At 40.7% G+C, this 26,347-nt stretch overlaps 1 protein-coding gene across 4 annotated transcripts in view; it reads left to right on the top strand.

Moving 5' to 3' along the window:
• LOC132378460 (catenin delta-2-like) overlaps positions 1–26,347 on the top strand; it is a 1,187,639-nt gene that overhangs the window by 608,147 nt on the left and 553,145 nt on the right. The window contains exon 1 of one of the 4 annotated variants that reach the window (XM_059945393.1): positions 16,101–16,112. The exons of 2 other annotated variants lie outside the window; for them this stretch is intronic. The gene's annotated coding sequence lies outside the window, so the exon portion shown is untranslated. Of the gene's footprint in view, positions 1–16,100; positions 16,113–16,445; positions 16,839–26,347 lie in introns of those variants that run through there. One more of the 4 variants, XM_059945392.1, reaches the window with a different exon arrangement.

Raw genomic sequence — 26,347 nt, 5'->3', positions numbered from 1 at the left:
AGTGAAGCATCCCCACAGTGTGATGCAGCTACCACCCTACTTCTTGTTAGGGATGGCATGTTTTTGATGATGGGCTATGTTTGGCTGAGACCAAACATAGCATTTAGTCTAATGGCCAAAAAGCTCAATTTTGGTTTCATCAGACCATAGAAACTTCTCCCAGCGTTACATGAGTGTTCTTCCTGTCTTCGTGGTGTAGCTTTTCTCAGGATTCTGACTCACCAACAGTTGGACCTTCCAGATACAGATGTATTTTTACTACAGTCAATTGAAACACCTTGACTGTACCCAGGTCTCCAAAAAACAGATCATGTGACTTCTAAAACTAATTGGCTGCACCAGTGATGATTTGGTGTGCCATATCAAAGGGGGTGAATTCTTATGCCCTCAATTATTTTGTGTTTTATATTTGTAATTAATTTAGACCACTTTGTAGAGATCTGTTTTCACTTTGACAGGAGTCTTTTTCTGTTGATCGGTGTCAAAAATGCCAAAATTAAATCCACTGTGGTCCAATGTTGTAAAGCAATAAAACATGAAAACTTCCAAGGGGCAGGGGCGACTACATTTTATAGGCACTGTATGTGTGTATGTGAATGTACAGTGCCACGAAAATTTATTTAGCCTTCAGAACGATGCAGACTGGGAGGTTACTTCACCGAGCACCTATGCTCCATCCACCAGAAAAACCAGAATCTCCCAGTGGTCGCCCATTTCAATTTCACTTCCCATTCCCATTCCAACAAGGCTCCTCTACTGCTGTGATGTGGCTACTCTCTGGTTGGAGGAGCAACACCTTATATTCCATCTGAAAATAAGCCTCCAAACTGATGGCATGAACATTGATTTCTGGAACTTCTGCTTATAGCTCCTCCCCTCCTTCACCATTCACCTTTCCCCATTCCTATTTCCCTCTCTCACCTTATCTCCTTATCTGTCCCTCATGTCCCTATGGCGTGCCTCCCCCTTCCCTTCCTTCCATACTCTTCTGTCCTCTCCTATCAGATTCCCCTTCTTCAGCATTTTATATCTTTTATCAATCAACTTCCCAGCTCTTCCTCCACCTCTCCCCCACTTTCTTACTCTGTCTTAGCCCGAAATGTCAGCTGGTTACTCTTTTTTATAGATGCTGCCTGTGTTCCTCCACCACTCTATGTGTGATGCTTGGATTTCCAACATCTGCAGATTTTCTCTTCTTTGTGATTGGTCCACAATTATTTTCACACTTTACTGACTCGTTTTCTAAATTTCAAATATATTGAAGTAGGATTTTTGAGATGGCTACAAAACATTGTGCATCATGTCAAATCAAAAGAAAAGTTCCAAAACTTGTCAACGATTTACTAAAAATTAAAAAACAAAATTGTGAGGCTGAAAAATATTTATCCCCTTTGTAATTACTCCACTAACTTTCCTCATGTGCAATATGTGACCTTAACAACTCACCTAATTTGTTGATGTAGAAAATTGGAGGATCTCTTGTTTTCAGTGAATTCATAAGAATAAAATACCCCCTCGCTGTGAGGTCCAAAAATGGGGTAGACTTTCAACAGACCAAACCACAAAGAGGACAAAAGAGCATTCAAGACAAGTCAAGGAAATTAGAATGGAGAAGCATGAATCTGGGGATGGGTACAAGACTATTTCAAAGGTACTGAACATAGCTGAGAGCACAGAGCAGTCCATCATTAAAAAGTAGGAAAAAAATGAAACCACAACCATGCTGCCTTGGTCAGTCCGCTCCTCTAAACTTAGTCCCGGAGAAGAAAGGCACTTGTACGAGCGGCTACTGTGACACTGTCAGTCACCTGAATGAGCTGCAGAAGTCAGTGGCTGGAGCTAAAGATGAAGTTCATGGCTTCACAATCTTTAAAGACTGATTTATACTTGTTCGTCGCATCGACGCCGTAGGTAACGCATACCCTACACTGTACCCTACTCCGTAGGGTGACGTGCACCTCTCCAGAGAAGTTACTGATGCATCGCGGCGATGCAGACCGCAACAAATGTGATTGGTCTGCTGCGTTGTATCGCATTTCCTCGTATGCATTTCTGTTTGCTTCTTCTCCGCCATGTCTGTACACCGATGTGAAACAGATGGACCAAATCGTCAAATCTACCTGCTGACATGCAAAAATGTTTGAAATGCATTTCCTCATCCATGTCTTCCATGAAGAAACTCAACACAGTGGCACAGAAACCCCACCGCCAACTAGCATTTTGGCGCACACCAATGCATGCTCGCAATGGCATAGAGCAATGCAGAAGTGTAAATTGGGGCTACGGCATAGGCTGAGGTGTAGCCTGTACGCACAAGTATAAATCAGCCTTAAGCCCTTGCACAGAACAGATATTTACGGAAGAGTGGCAAGAAAAAAGCGCTGGCTTTAAAAAAAGTCATGTCCTTGCCTGTAAAGACCTTGCGAAGTATCACTTAGAAGGTACAGTAAAGATGTGGAGGAAGGCCTTGTAGTCAGATGAGGCTAAAGTGGAACATATTGGTCTCAAACTAAACAGCATGTCAAGCTTAAATCTAATATTGCACATCATCCAGGTAGCACCCTCCCTTCTATTACCACTGGCTGTAATAGCTACAGGAGGTGGCTCAACTAAGTACTAACAAAGGGGAATGAATACTTTTGAACTGCTGACATTTCAGTTTCTGAATTCTTAGTTTCTCATGCTTTACAGTTTTCCCTGTTTTTTTGTGTGGTGGGGCCAGCTCTACTGCGAAAAAGCAGATGATTCACAACTAAAAATGCTCAGTTAAATTGATCAAAATCCCTGGTTGTAATTTTAAGAGCAAACACGAGGAAATCTGTAGATTCTGGAAATTCAAACAACACACACAAAATGCTGGTGGAACACAGCAGGCCAGGCAGCATCTATAGGGAGAAGCACTGTAGACGTTTCGGGCCGAGACCCTTCGTCAGGACAGGGTCTCACATCAGCATTTTGTGTGTGTTCCCTGGTTGTAATACTCACTTATGTGAGCAAAGGGTTGTGGGGTTATAACTAGGGCACTGAATACATGAGTAAATGTAAGTGCGTGTTGGATTGCATGGGAAGGTGAGATCCTGTGACTGAGCCATCTATGACTAAGTGCTCCTTTGTCAGGATGCACTAAAAACAAAAATATTAGATGAAATTTTACTATTCCCCAGAACTTGCAAATACTGATCTGTTGGGTTGCAATGTATAAGCGCCACAGACAATTGTTTTTGATGTGTCATCTTGCTAGAGTGTTACAACGCGAAGTATTAAATGGATGATGTAATCTAAATATAACAGTAACTCTCATCATCAACGAATTGGGTCATGAGATAGGGGATTTTCTGTCAGGAGACTGGAGCACAATTGGATTAATGTTTCATGTATTTTCTTACTAACTGACAAATTACAATCCCTATGTCTATAATTTTGGCCACTCTTGGTTGTATGAGTTGTCATTGTTTTTCTTTATTGTTCTGTCCTTCTCCATAGAAATATAGATATTTCATAGATCTACCTTCATGCCCAAATAATATGATTAGAAACAGAAGGCCACAGAATTGCCACAACAATGTTTGTATTGATAGCAGAGCTAACATTTCTGAACCAAAGTGGTGAATAAAATCTTTGAGATTAACTGTGGATTAACAACTGGGTAGAAAAGGTCAACATTGCTTCATCTTTAGACAGTAGGAAAATGAGGCTGTCACCTTACTCTGAATTTATCCTATTTGTGCTGGTGATGAGCCTGTCATTATTGGCCTAACTTGAATTCTTTCACATGCCTCAAGTAGAATTTTCTTGTTTGTGTTCCTGTTTTCCCTTAATTCCCCAGACACAAACAATGTTTTATCATTCTTGTTGAACCAAGCCCAGGGCTCTGTCCATACATAACTTCATGATTTAGCTGTTTTTTTCTGTAGAAATGACATTTAGAAATCCCACAGGTTGTGCTTTGCTGAGCGGCCGACACCGTAAGCTGACATTTGTTGAAGAAAGAGAGTAGTGAGGAGATAATAGGTGAGAACAGCAAGAGGCTTTTTGCTCATGTCTGTGTGGCTAAACAAATCTATCAAGGGCTGCAAGAGCAATTTCATATTTGCAGCAAAGTGGAAGTAGATTTCAGAACAAGAATTACAGATGATATAAAGTGATTTGAAGCAAATGAAGGCATGCCATAAAGATTCCAGTTTCAATCTCCAGCTCTAAACAAAGAACTTCATATCCTCAGTGCAATTCTCAACCTCAGGACATCCCAACAGGCTGATCTTTATGATAATTCAATTTTCACTAGCAACTTTTAACCAGATTATCCTGTAATGACGCTTACTACCACCTAAGAAGTGGAAGCAGGAGTGGGCCATCCAGTCCCAGATGCATTTTCAAACATTAAGTAGAACTTCTACCTCAGCTCCACTTCCCCACACAGACCTCATGTTCCTTGATTAACTTAGCAACAAAAAATATATAAAGTCTGTCTTAAGTACACTCAGTGACTAAGCATCTGCAGTCCCCTTGGATGTGGAATTCAAAGATTCTTTGCCCTCTGGGTGAAGAAAGTTCTTCTCGTTTAAGCAATGAATGGTCAGAGCCTTATTCTGACACTCTAGCCAGGGGAAACATCAATATGCATCTACTCTCTTAAGCACATTCAGAAGTTTTCTACCTTTCGGTGACATCGCCACTCATTTTCTGCTCTTCATACTGACACCTGCCATCCAAGGAATTAATCTGGTGAACCTTCAGAGCAATCATGCCACCATGAATACATAATTCCTTAATTAAGGAGACGAGGGCAGAGCACAATATTCAAGACAAATCCTGACCAGGACTGTATGAGCACAGCAAAACGTCTCTACTCTTCACACATCCTCCTGAAATAAAAGCAATGTACAACTTATCTCCCTAATTTCTGTCTTGTACCTGCACATTAACTTTCAGTAATTTGTAGAAGTACACCCAGTTTTCTCTGACTACCAACACCTTTCAGTCTCCCACTATTTAGAAATACTCAGCAATTTTCTTTTCATTCAGATGTGGTTTTGTGCTTGTTATCCTAGATTAGCAGTGTTCAGGGCTCTGTAATTTGGCCTCAAAATGGCTATGTTTTGTGTGTAGGATTACCTTCTCTCTTCTTGCATTAGAGAGAGAATGAGTAGGATTCACAGCTCTGATCAAGGTCTCTAGTGATTGCTAAGAAGTAACTTATTCCAATGGATATGTTGCCCCCTTTCAAAAAGATTTACAGCTGAAGTTTTCTTGGTCAAGTATGGATGTGTGGAGAAGGGGATAATGACACTGAAGTCACATTCCAGCCATCACACTAAACAACAATATGTGCTTACGTATTTCCTATATTGTCGTAAAATATCTCAATGCAATTTATATTGTAGCATTTGAAAATAAGCTGCAATAGAATATCAGGGAGCCAAAAGCTTGGTCAGAAGTTTTAACGGATGCCAGAAATTTGTGGACAGCAGGGTTCAGGCCTGTGGCCACTGAGATCTTAGCTGTTAACGGAGGAATTAAGAATTTTAGGAGAACAGATACGGACAGAATTGGAGGGTGTAAGAGAATACTAAGACAATCCTCTTTTTTTAATCATGTAAATTAACAAATTTGTAATTGCTCTTTGATCCCAAGGAAAGCAGAGTGGATCCAGTGATGCATGATGGGAGATGATATGCTGTGCATTCAATCTGATTTCAGCCCCCTGGGATTTGCCGGCAGAGTTGCAGCTGTAAATCTCTTCAGTTGACAAAAGTAATTGTTACAGTAAGAATGTCAACTTAACCCCCAAGAGAGATTCTGTGAACGATTAATGAAGGTATTCAAATGCATAAAAGAGAATTTTACAGAGCAGTTTTATTATTGTGTATTTGAAAAAACAACAAGGCTATTTTCAGCAGTTTGCTTTAACTTGCATGTTAAACTGACTGGTTTAAAATCAGCAATGTTAATAATTGAGTGAAGATTGATTTGTTTTCTTTTGTTTATCTTCTTCACTGCCCATTTATACTTTTCAAATTCTGTAGCTGCTGAATTCTGATTTGCGAATATTGAATTTGAGCTAGTGGAGAAGCATATTAAATAGAAGCATTAGAAATATGACCTATCACGAAATGCCTGTTATCATGCTGCTTTTTTAAGATGACAAGCACAATTCCTGTACTATTACTCCTGAGTGTTAGAATACTCAGGTGAAATAAGGTCCAAGAGTTCAATAGAACTTAGCAAGATAAAAATCTTGATACCTAGTGTCACTATAAGATTAATAACTGAAATAGATGCATCAAAAGCTATGGGCACTATAAATGGAGCATATGAGCTGCATCAATTGATATCCTGTATAAAAGATCTTTCATAATTCTAGCAAGAAACAAAATAGATAAAACTGCTATGGACCACCTTGCCTCTCTTGGGAGTTTAAGATGTCGGTAAGATGGTGGCGCTGTCAAATGCAGTAGCCCCTCAGGGGCCAACCAAAGATGTTTTTCTCTTTTTTAACCGTGTTTTTTTACAATCGCGAGACAATGCTGGACACTGAGGACTTAAAGTACTGCAAGTCAAACCCATCAGCGAGCTGCTTGGTGGTGGAGGAGCTGCAATTTCTGTCTGATACAGGAGGGCATCTGAGTTGGTGTGCGGAAGTGATGTGCCGTCTAACAGTGAGTGACTATCTTGGACTTTTCTCTTGCGATCACAAGACCCTGTTAGACAATGGTAATGTAAAATTCCCTAGCTTATTGGTGAAATAGATGGTGTGGAGCTGTGTGGCCTTGGATGTACCAAGGATTAGGCTTCAAATGGGGGGCTCGCATGTTGCAGCAGTCCAGAAGAGGAGACACTGAAGGCGATGTAGCACAGCGTCCATAGTGGGTTAGGCGTTGGTCCCTCCCATCAGTGCTGCTCTCTGGTGTTCGATAGGCAGAATGACAAGCTGGATTATGTGCGTTCCTACATTCGTCTGTGGACTGCTGAGAACTGCTTGTTCTTACTGATAACCCCATACACCAACAATTTATCAATTTACAGGACATGCCACTCAGGGATTTTGGCTATATATATATATGACCGTATGTTTACTTGGCATCCTTTGTGTGCTTGTGTTGTGTATGATAGTTGGTACTGTGTTTTGCACCTTGGTCCCAGAGGAATGCCGTTTTGTTTGGCTGTATTCATGTATGATTGTATGATAATTAACTTGAACTTAAATCCAAGTTTGTTTTTTTAAAAGCACATTGAAACTTTTATTTCTAAAATCATTTTCATCTTTCCTCCATTTTTAGAACCACTTAGATAAATTGCCTTACACTTTCTTACAGACTAAGAACAAAATTTGACACATCTTTAGAAATGTCTCTAAATAGTCAATATTCAATTTTGTCATTATACTCTGTCACGTTTTTTATGGGTGTGGCTTTCTTTCTGGTGTAGGATAGTTGGAATTTGAGATCTTGCCATACATTACCTTCTCACAATTCAAGAATAATTTTTAAAAACTTGTATCCAGTGATAATATGAAGACATTTTGAAATAAAGTTGTTGCACATGATATTCTGTTATAGGCTTTATTTTAGTAATAATAATTAGAGAAAATATTAATGTTACAATTTATCATGATGATTTTATGTGTAAGGTTAATCTTTGTGATGAGAAATATAACTTAAATTTGGTTTTAATAGCTCATATCCAGTCATAATATGAAGAGAGGAAATTTTGAAAGAAAATTGTTGCACATCATATTCTGGTGTATCCAACATGCATTAGCCTACCCTCCGCTTTGTCACTTCCTCTAAAGATAGGTGCTCAGATTTCCCTCAAAGGAAGTGTATTTGCTACCAATATGGTTGGATGCCAGGCAAAAATCTATTAGGCTTCTATATTACTTTTTCTTCATTTATGTTAATCAGACCAGCAATTCTTAAAGGAGTGTTTATCAGCGGACACTTGGCTTATTGTGAAGGTAGAGGATCAAGAATGGATTTGTGGCTAGCATTTGTTTGCACTATTTCATTTGGCATACTGGCTTTCTGATTGTGCTGGGCAGTCTTGGAAAGCCTATGGCGGGGGTCGGCAACCCGCGGCTCCGGAGCCACATGTGGCTCTTTTACATCTGTGCTGCGGCTCCCTGTTGCTTTGGGAAATAATTGGTCAGTATTTAATTAAAATGTATTTTATGTTAGTTTGTTAGTTTTTGAAATGTAATTCTAAATTTGAAGATTATGGTGATCTTGTACAATCTAAATAAGACGTTGTGGCGGGCGACCCATTTCCTGACACATCTAAACCGGCTCACAATTAGCCAGCGTTCAGGCTAAGGGAGATAGCCTACGGGGGTTTGTGAGTATGTGTCTTTTGCAGCATCCGCCCCCATGGGTGGCGGGATGAGGGAGGCTTAAAAGCAAGGCTGTTTAGTTCGAATAAAGCTATCTTTGACTGCAGTTTACTGACTGCGTGTAGCACACCGCTACAACGTGTTTTTATTGCTGGCTGTCCAGAGGAGAGGTCCTGAAATGCTTTGTCGCGTGTCTGGAAGAAGTGAAAACTTTCCTGGGCAGCAAAGGGCTCACCTTTCCTGAGCTGGAACAGCCAGAGTGGCTGAAAAAGCTACACTTCATGGTAGACATGACAGCGCACCTGAACACGCTGAACACAGCTCTTCAGGGGAAAGGACACACAGCCCTGCACATGTTGGAGGATGTTTTGGCATTCGAGCGCAAGTTGACAGTGCTTGCCAGAGATTTACAGAAAGGCACATTGTCTCACTTCCCCAATTTGAGAGAGTTCAAACAAGATCACGACATGATAAATTTGGAGTATTTACATTCTGCAATCATCGCAATGCAAACATCGTTTGGGAAACGCTTCTGTGAGTTCAGAGAGGAAAAAAACACATTATCCTTCCCGGTCACTCCCCTAAGCGTCGATCCATCCCTACTGAATACGACTGCATTGTCAGGTGTGAGTCAACCTGACCAAGTATGATAAATATTTTAATTGCCTATTATTTTACGTATATTCATATGTTTTCATTGTTCAGTGAAATAGTCCTTTTATTTTTCAGGTTGACAGCTGGCTGACGTTATTTTTGGTTTGCTGCTGGCTGTAAATTTAAGTTTGGCGTTTTTCATAAATACAAGAAGGACTCAAATAGACGTTGAGTATTTTACTTAAAAGTAACCTTCAACCCAACGTCTTTTTTTCGGAGTTCAAAATGTCTTTGTGGCATGCAGAAATGTAATTTCGTTTTCTAACAAAACGTTGTAAGCAGTGTTATTTCATTTTAAATGTCAAACGGGTTTTGCGGCTCCCAGTGTTTTCTTTTCTGTGGGAAACGGGTCCAAGTGGCTCTTTCAGTGGTAAAGGTTGCTGACCCCTGGCCTATGGTAATGCAACTTTTACAATCTGGGACAGGTCTTCCTCCATTGTCTAGCTTTTCCATATATTGGTGTTCATTTCATATATCTGTTACAATGAACACCCATGTTTGTGTTTCTGTAAACTTAGTCTGTTGGCAATTTCAAGGGATATTTTATTGCATTGTAACGTAGGTCTAATTCTCGAATCAGTAATGGAAATAGTTGAGTTTCCTGTTTTCTTTTCGGAATTGTGGAACATTGAAAACTTGTCAAAATATATCTTCCTATGCTTTACTTTGAGAATCAGTTCTTCCCATTCCCAGATTGTTAATGCAGAATAATCAGATTCTGCTTTTATGCAGACAGCTCTGATATAATTGGATATTCTTGCTGTTATGGGCATCACATATTTAGTGAGTTAATTGTTTTTTAATTGAGCTGTTCAATTGAGGTTGTTCCAGGCAGCTTTTGGTTTTGAGATTAAATCCCTGGTCTAGTTGACTCTGAACGTGCCTGATCTAGTAGAGGAGATAGGCTTGATAACTTAGAATAATCTACTAATATGAAAAGTTCAAGATGAACAATTTGGAAGTATCCAATGCAGGTAATTATAAATAATTTACTTAACGTGTTAGAACAAGGTGGGTCAGTAATTGCAAAAATGAAACAAATGGTTAATAAAATACTGCAGATACATAATTGTAACTTAAAGCATGTATATTGGAAATTCATGCTTTAGCCGTAAAATCTATCAATTGCAGTAGGTTTCCTTAATGTAGCAAAATGTTCCACAGTGTTCAAAGGCATAATTTGACATTGTCATATTTTTTAAATGACATTGCACCAATGGCTTAGTGGTGCATGTAATTGAGTTCCAGAGACCCGGGAGCAATCCTGGGTGTTGTCTGTGTAGATTTAGCCAAATTGATTTCTTCAAGGTGCTCCAGTTTTCTCCACAACACAAAGACAATTTGTAGGCTAATTGGTAACTATTGTGTGGGTGATTGGTGGAATCTATGGGGTACCTGTGCAGGTTTGATGGGACATAGGGAGAATAAACATTAGATTAATGTAGGATGATGTAATTGGGTCTTGTTGGGCCAAAGGGGCAATTGCCATATGATATGATTCTAAATGAGACATTACAATTTGATTACATCATGCTTGCTTTGACATCATGTGGTTTCATCCAATAGAATTCAAAATTAGTGACTGAATTTATTGATTCTTTGTAACTTAGAGTTGTGAGGACCAACAGAAAAAGTAAGGAACCTTAAAGAATCCCAAAGTGCCTCAGAAGAGTTAATTTGATTTTGACTCCCAGGAACATATGTATATATGGATCTATTTATGTTTGTTTACAGGTAATGCACAGAACAGGCCTTTCCGGCCTAACGAGCCACACCACCCAGCAACCTACCTATTTAACCCTAGCCTTCGCACAGGACAATTTACAATGACCAGTTGATCTACTAACCAGTCCATCTTTAGACTACAGGAGGAACTTGGAGCATGTAGACTGAGGAATCCACTCATTCACAGGGCTGACATACATACTCCTTACAGACAGTGCCAGAATTGAACTCCAAGCTCCAGAATGCCCCAAGCTGCAACAGCATTGTGTTAATCCCTATTCAGCTTCAGTTAACTTTACTCACCCCATCACTGAACTGTTCCACAAACTGTGACTCACTTTCAAGGACTCTTCATCTCAAGTTCGCAATAATTATTGTTTGTTTAATTATCATTTTTCTCTTTTATATTTGCACAGTTTGTTGTCTTTTACACATTGGTTGTTTGTCTGCCCGGTTGGGTACAGCCTTTCATTGGTTCTTGGATTTACTAAGTATGCCTGTAAGAAGATGAATCTCACAATTGTATAAGGTGACAGAACCAGGATCGGGTTTAATATCACCAGAATATGTCATGAAATTTATTAACTTTGTGGCAACAGTACAATGCAATGCATGATAAATATAGAAAAAACTGAATTACAGTAAGTTAAAATAAGTAGTGCAGAAATATATATTTTTTTAAAAAGTACTGTGGTGGGGTTCATGGGTTCAATGTCCATTGAGAAATCAGATGATGGAGAGGAAGAAGCTATTCCTAAATCACTGAGTGTGTGCCTTCAGGCTTCTGTACCTCCTTCCTGATGGTAACAATGAGGAAGAGGGTATGACCTGGGTGGTGGGGGTCACCTGATGATGGATGCCACCTTTATGAGGCACCACTCCTTGAAGATGTCTTGGATACTATGGATGCCAGTACCCATGAAGGAGCTGACAAATTTTACAACTTTCTGCAGCTTACTTTGATCCTGTGCAGTAGCCACCCCACCCCCATACCAGACCAACTTTGAATGAATAAACTCTTCCTAGGTTTCCAGCCAGGTACAGGTATCGATTATAACCAACATTTCGATGACCAACTCTGCCATCTTCATCAGTGATGATGCCAGGGCATGTCTAGCCTGGTGGGAGAATGGAAACCTGATGGGATGAGGTTTCCCATCAGGAGGGACAGACTACGGGGGTATAAATACCATTGGACTAGACATGTCCGGGCATCATCCCTGATGAAGATTGCAGAGTTGGTCATCGAAATGTCGGTTATGATCGGTACCTGTACCTAGTTGAATGCCCAAAAAGAGTTTATTCATCATATACACTGGAAAAGCACTAGATCCTTTTTGAACTTTGTTCTTTGAACCGCTATGCTGTCATGACACCACGAACCCATGAACTCATATTAAGGTCAAATTGTGGATGTGTGCAGTAATTGGGGAAATGAGTTACACTGTAGAGGTGTGAAGACAGGAAAGCAGGAAGTGATTTCTACTTTTGGATTGTTAGGTTAAATATTGGCAAGAAGAGAGCACAGTTTACCTTTGCATCTATCAGCACACTTGACCAAGTGTTTGACCAAACAGGCAAGCTTTAAGGAGTCTTTTATGGGATGACAAAGAAAGAGATGGAGAGTTCTATGGGGATGATTCTGGAACCTGGCCCCATAGTAGCTTTCGGCATTGATGGAAATGGTGGCCAAGAGATAATCAAGGTGTGCAGGAGGCTATAGCTGAGGAATGCAGAGATCAGAAAGGATTTAAGTGTCAGAGAAGTTTACAGAAATGGGAAGGATGAAGCCATGGTAGGACTTCAAAATAAGGGTAAGAATTTTAGAATGTTTGAATTATTCAAAAAGCTTTAGTATCAGGAAAGATTTTTTTTGCCATCATTGCTGCTTGAATTACTCTAGACCAGGGGTCAGCAACCTTTACCACTGAAAGAGCCACTTGGACCCGTTTCCCACAGAAAAGAAAACACTGGGAGCCGCAAAACCCGTTTGACATTTAAAATGAAATAACACTGCATACAACGTTTTGTTTTGCCTTTATGCTATGTATAAATAAACTATAATGTGTTGCATTTATGAAATTGATGAACTCCTGCAGAGAAAACGAAATTACATTTCTGCATGCAACAAAAACATTTTGAACTCCGAAAAAAAGACGTTGGGTTGAAGGTTACTTTTAAGTAAAATACTCAACGTCTATTTGAGTCCTTCTTGTATTTATGAAAAACGCCAAACTTAAATTTGCCGCCAGCAGCAAACCAAAAATAACGTCAGCCAGCTGTCAACCTGAAAAATAAAAGGACTATTTCACTGAACAATGAAAACATATGAATATACGTAAAATAATACGCAATTAAAATATTTATCATCCTTGTTCAGGTTGACTCACACCTGACAATGCAGTCGTATTCAGTAGGGATGGATCGATGCTTAGGGGAGTGACCGGGAAGGATAATGTGTTTTTTTCCTCTCTGAACTCACAGAAGCGTTTCCCAAACGATGTTTGCATTGCGATGATTGCAGAATGTAAATACTCCGAATTTATCATGTCGTGACATTGTTTGAACTCTCTCAAATTGGGGAAGTGAGACAATGTGCCTTTCTGTAAATCTCTGGCAAGCAACGTCAACTTGCGCTCAAATGCAAAACATCCTCCAACATGTGCAGGGCTGTACGTCCTTACCCCGTTGAAGAGCTGTGTTCAGCGTGTTCAGGTGCGCTGTCATGTCTACCATGAAGTGTAGCTTTTCCAGCCACTCTGGCTGTTCCAGCTCAGGAAAGTTGAGCCCTTTGCTGCCCAGGAAAGTTTTCACTTCTTCCAGACGCGTGACAAAGCGTTTCAGCACCTCCCCTCTGGACAGCCAGCGATAAAAACACGTTGTAGCGGTTGCTACACGCAGTCAGTAAACTGCAGTCAAAGATAGCTTTATTCGAACTAAACAGCCTTGCTTTTAAGCCTCCCTCAACCCGCCCCCCATGGGCGCGGATGCTGCAAAAGACACGTACTCACAAACCCCCGTAGGCTATCTCCCTTAGCCTGAACGCTGGCTAATTGTGAGCCGGTTCGGATGTGTCAGCAAATGGGTCGCCACAACGTCTTATTTAGATTGTACAAGATCACCATAATCTTCAAATTTAGATTTACATTTCAAAAACTAACAAACTAACATAAAATACATATTAATTAAATACTGACCATGTAGCGGTTTGCTACACGCAGCGCTAAAATTACGACACGGAGTCGGTAACTGCAGTCGAAGGAAAAAAACTTTATTCGAAATCTTCAGCCTCACTTTTAAGCCTCCCTCAACCTGCCCCCCCCCCCCCCATGGCGCAGAGGCTCCAAAGCTCTGTGCTCGCAAACCCCCGTAGGCTATCTTATTGTGAGTCGGTTCGGATGTGCCAGGAAAAGGGTCGCCACAACCAATTATTTCCCAAAGCAACAGGGAGCCGCAGCACAGACGTAAAAGAGCCACATGTGGCTCCGGAGCCGCGGGTTGCCGACCCCCGCTCTAGACTATTTGTGATTTTCATGGTATAGAGAAACCAGCCGTTCAGCTCTTCAGAACTCTAACTGTACCTACCACTATGAGGGCCACCTCAGTTTCCCCACTTGTCTGTTAAAATTTTAGAATCCTAGGATTCTATTGAGACAGGCCATTTACACCGTCAAGCCCATATTGGCCATCAGGAAACTATTTCCACCAACCTCACCTATACTCCACACTCACCTGAACACTTGGGACAATTTATGGTGACCAATTAACATATCAACTGGCATGTCCAGGGAACGCAGGAGGAAACCGCAACAGCCAGGTGAAACCCACGTGATCACAGGGCGAACATGCAAACTCCATGTTTAAACAGTCTGTGGAACTGGGAGGCAGTGGCATTACTCCTTATGTCGCCCTTACTCTTAATGTTTTTTTTCTCTTTCAAACAACCATTTAATTTCCTTTAAGTATAAACATGGACTTTGTTTTAACAATGGCTTGAGACAAAATAGGCCACTTTCTAATGCTGAAACAGTGACCGATACGTGGGAGAAACTCAACGATCGGGCACCATCTATGGGAGAAAGGAATCGTCGGCGTTTCGGGTCAAGCTCCCGTATAGGAGCAGTACACCCAAAGTAACAAACCGCCCACACACAAATGCTGAGTTCCTCCAGAAATTCGTTCGTCCCCCCAGATTACAGCATCCGCAGACATTTGTGCCCGTCTGTTAATTTAGAAACTCGCGCCGCAAATTCCCCTGTAAATTTCTCACTGCCGTGTCGTCCTGCCTTCTCAATGAAGCAGACTTCAGCTTGTTTTAGGTGGGTGCCTGGAACGGGCTGCGAGGGGTGGTGGTGCAAGCAGATACACTGGCAGTGTTAAAGAGGCTTTTAGACACGCGAATTCGCAGGGAATGAAGCGATATATTGTATGTCGTGCAGGCAGAAGAGATTTAGTTTAATTTGGTATGTTATTCGACACAGCTATCGTGGGCCGAAGCTCCTGTATTATATTTGCAATATGAGAAGCCTCCTTCGTGTGTCAATCAATGCTTTATGATGTGATCTTTACAAAACGTCGAGGGCGGGGTGTCTCAATCCACACAGTACTGTTAAAAGTTTAAACCGATGGCGGTGCTCAGCCGCTGTCTGTTAAACTCGAGCGAGAGCGAACACGTTTACACCGAGAGCCAGCTGGTGGCAGCAGCGCACGTTCTAGAGCCGGCCGGCCACATTTACTGGAAAATAATCGACCAGTATTGACCAGTTTATCATTGTTTTCCCTCCCATTCAACTGTGTGAGCCTGACTCTCATCTGTCTTCCGCCACTCCCCAGTGTTCCCGCTTCTCCTGTTGTGCTCGCTGTTCAGTCCAATCCATTTGGCCACAATTCTCCACTTGCCTTGCAGTTTCTCTGCCTTTGAGTGCCCCTCTGTACCTCTTTCTACGTCTGTTCAATAATCCACGCCGCCCCACCCCCCGATCCCGCTCTGTCCCGCTAAGGGAGGAATTCTCAGGCAAGGAAAGACCGTCCTAGCCTCACGTGTGCCCAAACACTGGCCCGTCACTCCCTAACGCCGGAATCTTTCCAGGTACATGTGTGGTGTTTTGGCCAGTGACGGGGAATTCGTCACATATTGGACACAGTAAAATAAATAAGGGCAATGAACTGAACCGGGAAATACATGCCAGTACAGTACATACTAGCAGCTGGGTTAAACGAGCAGACATGATAATAAATCGTGTGCCGAGTAACACTTTGTACAGTAATAGCAACGTCTCCCGGCTTGTTCACAATTCTAATGGATGTCACAATAAGAGTTAAATTATCAGTGAGGAATGAGGACCCAGGGATCAAGTGGCCTTTCCTTATATTGTGATGTTCACGCAGTCTCCTTCCTTCAAGGGTCAGTGCAATTGGGCCCATTATTTTCTCTTTATTCTATTCTGTGCAGATATCATCGCGTGTGTAGTGGCGAGGTGGGTGTTGGAGCAGTGCAGAGGCTTGGCAAGGCGACCCGAAGCCCCGTTTCTCTTTTTTTTACCGTGACAACCCGCGTTTGACGTGTGTGAAACTCAGCGGCGGGCGCTGTTCTCGGTAACGCAGAGAGCCGCTCCCCCGCCATGTGAAGACTGGCTGCTGCTTGCGCTGGGTGGGCTTCTTATTTGAATCAAGGGAATCAGAAGAAAATCTGTGGTCTGATGCACCATCTGGAGGGGTGGGGGAGGGCGGAGGGAGAAAGCATACCTCTTTAGATTACGAATGTAAGAAGTGAAATGTAAATTGAATCTGTCAGGCTGTCTCCCGCAAGTAACAATGGTTTAAACACTCGTCTTCTACACCAGCAAATCGCGTAGAATCAAACAGTGACTCCACAAGTGGTCCAGCAGATAAGGAAGGCATTGTTGTGCGCCAGCACTGCTCTCCCCCAGCTGAATGTGCCGCTGTATTAACCGACACCGGTCGATAGTTGTGTAAAGGAATGGAAGTTCAGGAGGGACAGGAGTGTCCACGCTCCCAGATCCTGAGGTAGAAGAAGCCGGGATCAGATGGCTCGGTGTCCCTGAGCGGCAGCGACGCATTTCCTGATTTCAAATTGCAGGGCACCTCAGAAAGGGATCATTTGAAATATGTGAGTAGAGAGAAGGACATTGGATTTCTATCTGTGTTGAAGGCCATTTTCAAAAACGTATCTTAATGTGGAAATGAGAACAGCTATATTTCGATATTTATTGTACAGATTGCGTTGAGAATGAAGCTGAATATCAATTTTCTTTAGTATGCTGCTGGGCGAAAACTTCTGTGATCTTGCATCTGCAACTCCCCTCTCTGCATCTAAATCTCTCCTCATTTCCTGTCTGTCTGTTTCACAGCTGCCTTTCTCTCTGTCCCTCGCTTTTCTCCTTTTAACCCATACATGGCTGCATTTTTCACACTGCAGAAAAGCAATAAAACGAATGGCAAGTTTTAGTGTTAATTAGGATTTACAATTTGTTTAGGAAAGAAGAATTACTTCCACCAATTTTTAAGTAAAGCCATGGGATCTTTGCCATCCAGTATTGCTCCTGATTCAGGTAGGTGAGATCTTTGAGCATGCGAAGCAGGCATCCCTCCAAACTGAACCTTTTCCTCTCTCCCACGTGGAACAATGGGGAAATCTCATGCCAATCTTGAGTGCATTATCCAAGAGGTAATTTGTGTATGTTTTTCCAGAAGGGGAAGTTGGAAAATGCCTGAGGAGACGTACTGGAACGCATTCTAGATACATTGATGCATAGTAGTGGGAAAATTGGTGCTCATTGTGAGTGAAGCCAAAAGCAGGGATGCAAATAATGTTGATAAAATGAGCAGGAAATGTTTCCTTTTATGTTCTGAAGAAAAGATCTGTTTTCAAATGAACCTAAGAGATAAGGAATAAGAAACAGTCACCCTCTAGCTGAAGCAATGTTTTATTTTAGATTTTTGCATGTTTGAAACAACCATTTATCACTTTGTTTTTCACAGTGGGTGTTGCATGCTTCGGAGTCCAGCACAATTTGAAAATAAGCATAGAGAGCTTTTAGTTGCTTGTCACCCGGCAACAAGAATAACAGAGAAGGCACTTTAACTTTGAATACCATCAAAAGCCTGATATAGAATCCAACTGGCATTTTAAAGAAACAGGAATAGGCCAATCCACTTTGTGCTTCTGTTTTACCATGTAAAGAGAAGTTGCTCACTGCTGTGCAAATTCCATGCATCCAACTTGGGCCAAAATAAGTCTTATCTAGTGTAAATTATTATTCAGCTAGTAATTAATCTTAAATTGACTGCTTTCTGCAGATTTCCAGACTGCTGTTGTAATTTCTAGAATCAAAAAAAGACTTTCTTAGCTTCCATTTCAATAGTTATAATTATGGGTTTTTTTAAGATTAGACACCTTGGCCTAAGCGTCCCATCAATTTAGCCATCAGATTCTCCCAAAGAAGCACCTTTATCTATACCTTGGGAACTAAAATAATAGTACTGCATCTGGTGTTGCTGGGCATTTTCCACCCAAGTAATAAGCTAGAGTTCAGGTTGCTTAATTTCTAAGATCAGATGTTTTCAAGCTTTTAGGAATACAAAGCTAATTTAGTGATCTTGCCTCATCAACTAATCCCTGGAGACCTTGTAATATCATTGAATCTCAGCGGTGCTTCTAAAATCAACATATCATTCATGAAGTCCAGTATCCAGAAATGTACACCCCTGAGGAAATTTGAGTGCAGTATTGTGTAAAGCTAATAAAACTTCCTTACCTTAGTAATCCACCTGAATAGTTAACACCCCAAAATTTAGGTTATCTTTGTATATTTATCCTTATTTTTTGGATCATCCCATAAAGTTAGGTTGTTCTGTATCTGAAAATTTCTTGTATTTGCTTGCATTGAAATCCATCTGCCATGCTTTAGACTAATGTCTCTTTATAGTTTTGTGTATCCATCTACAGTACTTACAATACTAAACATGATGTACAGCATTAAGAGTCTCACAGATGTAGTGACTGGGCATTTGAGGTTGTTCAAATGATTATAATAGTGTCTATAAAAATAACATCTCAATATACTTGGTGGAATAAAGCACGCTGGAAATCTAATGGAGACAGTCAGCAGATAGAACACCACCCTAGGACGGGAAACGGAATTGACTTCTGAGATCTAAGCGTGGACCAGAATCTTGAGCACAACCTTCACTCTTGTGGTCTGCTGCCATACAGCCCCTTCATTGTGGCAAAATTGGAGCAAAGAAGTGCGAGTGGTATCAAAAGTAGCAAAAAGAAGTGCAATTATGTGATGAGGAGGAAGTGGTTGTCAAGAGGAATGTGGACTTCTTGTAACGTCGTATCAATGATACTGTAAATAAAATTATAATAGAAATGTTGGAAGATTGCTTCGCATTGGTGTTTTTTTGCTGACCATCCAGAGGAGACTAATATATCAGGGAAGGGTCTGAATGACAACAATATAAAGTAATCATTATAAATTATCATCAACTAAAGCATGAAAAATCCCCAAGTCTGGGTAATTTTCAACTGTATGTTTTAAAGATGGTGTTGGCGAACATTGCAGATGCCTTCATTATAAATTTTCCTTGTATACCAAGCCTGAAATTTGAAAGTGGAAGGCCAGAAAATTATAGGCTAATTAGTTGAATAATCTTTATCTGGAAATTACTAATTTTTAATTAATGACAGAAAGATTGATTGTATTGAAAATTATCAACTTATAACCAAGAGTTAGCGAGGATTAAATTGTGCAACAAACCTGAATTTTGTATTAGAAATGTGACTAAGGTGGTTATGATAAAGCAGTTGAGTCTACTGCACCTCCCTATGTGACATCTTGGGGCTACCCTGATAAACGTCCAACGACCACAACCATCTTCTAATTATGCAAGGTACTACTGCAGCTATTGAGTGCTTTTCGCCTGAAGTCTGCAGCTATTTAGAAGTTTCTGGGAAGAGTTCACAAAGTGCAGGACAGATATGTCCCACAGAAGAAGTTGTTCTCAAATGACAGGGATAGGTAACCATGGCTGACAAGGGAAGTTAAGGACTGCATAAAAGCTAAGGAAAGGGCGTATAAGGTAGCAAAAGTGAGTGGGAAGTTGGGCGATTGGGAAGCTTTTAAAATCCAACCAAAAAAAGCTGTAAGAAGGGAAAAGATGAAGGCAGACTAACCAATAATATAAAGCAGGATACCGAAAGATTTTTCAGTTATTTAAAAAATAAAAGGGAGGTGAGAGTCGATATTGGACTACTGGAAAATGATGTGGATGAGGTAGTAATGGGGGACAAAGAAACAGTAGATGAACAATAAGTACTTTGCATCAGTCTTCACCGTGGAAGACACTAGCAGTATGTCTGATGTCCATGAGTGTGAGGAAGTAGGAGTGAGTGCTATTACGAAGGAAGAAGTGCTAGGTAAACTCAAAGGTCTTAAGCTGGATAAGTCACCTCGACCAGATGGACTATATCCCAGAGTCCTCAAAGAGGTTGCTGAAGAGAGAACAGATGTATTGGTATGATCTTTCAAGAATCACTTGATTCTGGGATGATCTCAAAGGACTGGAAGATTGTAAATGTCACTCCACTCTATAAGAAGGGAGGAAAGCAAAAGGAAAGAAATTTTAGGCCAGTTAGCCTAACTTCAGTGGTTGGGGAACTATTGGAGTCTTATTAAGGGTGGGGTTTCGGGGTACTTGGAAACTAATGATAAAGTAAGTGAAAATCAGCATGGTTTCAATAAAGGGAAATCTTGCCTGACAAATCTGTTAAGAGTTCTTTGAGAAAGTAAGAAGCAGGGTGGACAAAGGAGAAGCAGATGGGTGTCATTTACTTGGATTTTCACAGGGCATTTGATGAGGCTGCTTAACAAGATAAAATCCTAAGGCATTACAAGAAATATACTGGCATGGAAAGAGGAATGGCTGACAGGCAGGAGGCAGCAAGTGGGAAGAAGAGCTCTTTTCTGTTTGGCTGCCAGTGACAAGTGTTATTCCTCAGGGGTCAGTATTTGGGACTGCTATTTTTCACATTGTTTGTCAATGATTTGGATAATGAAATTATGGAATCATTACTGTCAAGATGAAGCCACACTCAAGTTGGAGGAACAACACCTTATATACTGGCTGGGTAGCCTCCAACCTGATGGCATGAACATCGACTTCTCTAACTTCTGTTAACGCCCCTCCTCCCCTTCTTACCCCATCCCTGACGTATTTAGTTGTTTGTTTTTTTCTCTCTCTCTGCCCGTCACTCTGCCTGTTCTCCATCTCCCTCTGGTGCTCCCCTCCCCCTTTCTCCCTAGGCCTCCCGTCCCATGATCCTTTCCCCTCTCCAGCTCTGTGTCCCTTTTGCCAATCACGTTTCCAGCTCTCAGCTTCACCCCACCCCCTCCAGTCTTCTCCTATCATTTCGCATTTTCCCCTCCCCCCCTACTTTCAAATCTCTTACTTTCTTTCCTTTCAGTTAGTCCTGACAAAGGGTCTCAGCCCGATACGTTGACAGCGTTTCTCCCTATAGATGCTGCCTAGCCTGCTGTGTTCCACCAGCATTTTCTGTGTGCTGCTTGAATTTCCAGTATCTGCAGATTTCCTCGTGGTTGCCTGGATAATGGAATTAATGGTTTTTTGGCAAAGTTTCCGGATGATGCAAAGATAGATGGAGAGGTAGTGGTAGTGCTGAGGAAGCAATACGATTGCAGCAGGACTTAGACAAATTGGAAGAATGGGCAAAAAAGTGGCAGATGGAATACAGTGTTGGGAAATGTACGATAATGCATTTTGGTAAAAGGAACAATAGTGCGGATTGTTATCTAAATAGGGAGAAGGTTCAAACATCAGATATGCAGCGGGACTTCTTGTGCAAACCTCCCAGAAGGTTAATTTACAGGTTGAATCTGTGGTAAAGAAGGCAAATGCAATGTTGGCCTTTATTTCAAGGGGAATAGAATATAAAAGTGAGGCGAGGCTTTATAAGACACATATATTAGATTATTGTCAACAATTGTGGGCCCCATATCGCAGGAAGGACACATTGTCATTGGAGAGAGTCCAGAGAAGGTTCACGAGGATGATTCTGGGAATGAAGGGGTTAACATATGAGCAGCATTTGGCAGCTTTGGGCCTGTACTCACTGGAATTTAGAAGAATGTGGGGATCTCATTGAAATCTACTGAATGTTGAAAGGACTAGATAGGGTGGATGTGGAAAGGATGTTTCGCATAGTGGGGGTATCCAGAACTAGAGGGCACAGACTCAAAATTGAGGGGTGACCTTATAGAACGGAGGTAAGGAGGAATTTTTTTTTACCCGAGAGTAGTGAATCTGTGAAATGCTCTGACACAGACCGTGCTGAAGGCCAAGTCCGTGGGTAAATTTAAAGCAGAAGTTGATAGTTTTGTGCTCAGTCAGGGTATCAAAGGATATGGCAAGAAGGCAGATGTGAAGGGTTAGGTGAGCCCTGATGGACTAGCAGAAGAGACTCAATGGGCTAAATGGGCTAATTCTGCTCCTATGTCTTATTGTCTTAACTGCATTAATCATTGGCACCCCTGCTAGGCTTCCCCATTATAAACAATGGTTCCACCTTCTGCTTTTGGGGTTTTAGTCATGATAATTCATGTGAAAGGACTGGATAGCTTTGATGTGATCTGTGGATTGTGAGATCTTTTAGCTATGTCTATTGCAAGCTGTTTTTGTTTTTCAGTACCCTATAGTCCTGTGTTGCGGTTCCACTGAGGTAGCACCTCATTCTTATGTATTCAGCTGCTTGCTGCTCCTGGCATGCCATCTTGCAACCTTTTCAAATCTGGGTTGATCCTTGTGTTCATTCGGACATTGAGATAAAGTTGGAAACACAATGTCAGTGCCTGAGAGATCACACATTTTGGGTTATAAAGCAGCTCATTGTCACAATATTGGATACATACACATAATATCCATGTGGTATTGTGTTTGCGTAGATATATTTCTGTTTCATTTATTATATGTCTGGATTTTTTAAAGAAGTATTGGGTGTTTATGAGTTACTGCACTGAAATTAGAAGCAGCCACACTCTTGTAGTTTCTGTAACTGAAGTCCCCATAAGATTTCTACATACCCAGCAATACATTCAATGAACCAGAAACAAACTGTGGCTCCAGTCTGAAATTAATGTTTGAATACATGGTTCAGCAGTGTGAGTCATTATCTAAAATTAAGTATTTGTTAAAATAATTGTTAAAATAGCTGAAGAATGAACTTGTGGAGCATGTGCTAGTAATTGTCAGGCAGCAACAATAGAGACAGAAACATAGTTAACCAATGATTTTGTTCTTAATTGACACGTAACTGCTTGACTTGCTAAGTGTCTCTTGCATTTTCAGTTTGGACTTACAACATTTCCACTTTCTGCTTTCTGAAGTCTCAGATTGTTGCTCAGTTAAGTGGATGCACAAACAGTCTATGTCCCTCTAGTTTTAGATTCTTGTATATCTGAATATTAATTGGTGTAAAATTTTATGTGACTTGGTCCAAAGTGCTAGTACTGTCTCCTTAACTCTGCTTCTCTTGCCTTTCTTCCTTTTTTTAATATGGATAGTCTTGAAAATTTTGACAAAATGTTTGACTGCCAATATATCCTTTTATGTGGCCTGGTGAATGTTAACATTCTAGTGAAGAGTCTTAGGATTATATTAAAGGTTATATGTAAATGTAAGTTGCTGTTCTTGAAATGCCTTAAAAATCAGGTACAGGATGGGGGTATCATAAGCAATTGTAGTCCATTTGTAATAGCCCTTGAGAAGGTGTGCTAAGCTGAAATGCTGCAGTCTGGATGGAGAAGGTATCATACAATGCTATTGGGAAGGGTTGTCCAGATTTGGGCATCATGATGATGTATGGGCAGGGGTATATTTTCGTGTTGAGATAATGCGCAACATAGAAAGAAGTTTGAATGTGGTGACTTTCCCGTGCAGTTGATCCACATGTCTATCTAGGTGATACAGTTATGAGTTTCAGAGGTGTAGCTGAAGAAATCTTGGTTAGTTACTGCCCTGCACTGTTAATGTTAGATCTTCAGTTATAGTGGTTTGAGGTGGATACATTAATTGTACATTACTCTTAATGGTTTTCTATCAGACTGACGCCTTATAAGTTGTGGAAAAGCTTTGTAGACTCCCAAGGTGAGTTATCTACTACAGGATACCCAGTTTCCAATGTGCTGATTATGTGACTGTTCCAAAGCAGTTATTAGTCAGTGGGATCTCTGGGTGTTAATGATTGCTGTTAATTATCAATGAGAGCTATCAATTACTCTGTTCCCATATTGCAGGTGCCACCTCTGTGGCGTGAATGTTACTTTTCATTTAAAGCCCATGTCCAGTTGTTGGCCAGGTTGTGTTGTATTTACTCGGTTATTTGGGAAATTGTGAAAGAAGCTGAAGATTGTGGAGACACCAGTGACCTTCCCACTTTTTGACCTTGCAGTAGAGGGATGAGCCTTGATAGGAACAGCTGAAGTTGGTTGGGTTTGGCAAACAACCCAGTGGAACATCTGCAGTGATTTCCTGGGACTGACATAATTGGCTTGCTGCTATCGCGTTTTGCTAGTGACAGATCCACTGACTCGAACGAGTTCCTGATGATTCCCCTGGGCCAATTTTACCAGAACATCATGATGTTTCATTCAATCAAATGCTGCCTAGATGTAAAGGGTAACCACTCTCAGTTTTTTTTTTGTTTGTGTTTGGACAAGGCTGTAATGAGATCTGGATCCAAGTGGGGTGTTCTTTCATGTTTCTTCTTTGGGCCTTGATCTCTGTAGATGATACTGACTGCAGAATAAAATCTCATACATCCTGGTGAATTGAGCTAGGCAGCACCACATGTGACAGTTAAATGAGACATGTTGGATTTTTGTTTGACATCTGCAGTAAGAGCATCATAGTTCTGTTGTCCCCTGTGGACAAATAGATTAGCAACCACTATCTGTGTTGATGTTGAATATTCATTTGGGTGAACCCATTTTACTTTTGCAGAGAAAATTAAATGAAATCATTTCAGATTGGAACAACGATTAAAAACAGACTTCCAAACTAAATTCAGACTTTATTCATTTTTTAAAAAAATGAAATAATTTATGATTACAACATTTTACTTTAATTACATTACTGTGAATAAAATATGCTCATCTTTTGGGAATATGTGCTTAAATTAATAGCATTCCTCTGGAAATCTGTCTTTTATTTCAGGTGTGATGCAACCAAGATTAGTTTAGAATCCAAATGAGTTAAAGATTAATCAACCAGCAGAGTGGTCCTGTGGAAGGGTCTCAGCCTGAAATGTTGACTACTTTTTTCCCATGGACACTGTTTGGCCTGCTGAGTTCCTGCAGCATTTTGTGTCTATTGATAGTAGATTAGTATAAGGATCTGTAATTGTTTGGGTCTGAAACAAGTCCTTGGCATTGTGTGCAGACTTATCTCACTGTAGGAGTCATTGAAGCCAAAACAAATCCTAATTCATATCCTTGTTTCTTGCTAATTCTTGATTCTCACCCCATGTAAAGAGATGTGATTGGACACCTGGATCAGGACAGGATACAAACCTCTTAGAGAAGCTAATGTTGAAGATAGAATGAAAAATCAATGACGTAAAAGATAATAAGTAACTTTGGATGTTTATTAGTCATTAATTGTATTAAAACTGGAGAAAAATCGTGTTGACTGCTGGTGAAGAATAATTCTGTTGGATAATGAAAATGGCTTTTGCTTGAGAAGTTGTCATGCCATGTAAATGGCTAACAGTTTAAAATGTGCTATTTAGCAGGTTATGGTTGTATGATGGAACCTTCAGAAATATATACAGCCATAGTTGGCCACTCTAAATGTGTCTGGCCTTCATTGTGTGACACAAACTTAAATTAAAGGTTGCTCTAATAATTAAAGATTTTTGATTTCTAAGTCATATATATTTTTCTAATAATGGCAGGTTGCAATTTTGTTTTTTTGTAAGGGAATTATTATGTAACTGTTTTGACTCAGCAATGGCACATTCATCTTGGATTCAGTATTGTTTAAGTTCAAACTTCAGCAGTATTCCATTTTGCCATTAAGGAAGTGCTCCACTGTCCTTAAAAAGAGACATTAAATCGAAGCCTCAGTGACACTCTGGGGTGGGAATATTTTGAAGTGGAGTACAGCAAGCTATATAGAGAAATACTTTGAAGAATTCAGCCACTCAAGTAGCATTTGTGACAAGTGAAACCACAATATACTCTACAATGACAAAGACAATATTGTCTTTGTGGAATTTTGCTATGTGCAAATCGGCAATCAGGTTTTTCATATTACCATGGTAATATCACAGCTGATTTACACATAATAGCTGTGTAGATCCCGAGATTCTGAAAATCACTATCATATAAATTGGTTGATCTTTGAGCCAGGATTCCTGTCTCCCCTGATGCTTTTGAGCAGAAGTCCGCCATTTCTTGATCTTAATGAGCATTTCTCTGTTTCCCCTTTCTCAAGCAGTTGACCCAGGATTCCAATCAGTTGCTGCTGATCAATCTGCATTTCAAGGTTTCCCATTGCTTCTTTGTTTATAGTGAGTCATCAGGGAATTTAAATTCCTGT

The sequence above is a fragment of the Hypanus sabinus genome, chromosome 20 (genome assembly GCF_030144855.1).
Source record: "Hypanus sabinus isolate sHypSab1 chromosome 20, sHypSab1.hap1, whole genome shotgun sequence".
NCBI lineage: Eukaryota > Metazoa > Chordata > Chondrichthyes > Myliobatiformes > Dasyatidae > Hypanus > Hypanus sabinus.
Note: the sequence above shows the minus strand (reverse complement) of the source record. Positions and strands in the feature narration are given on the sequence as shown.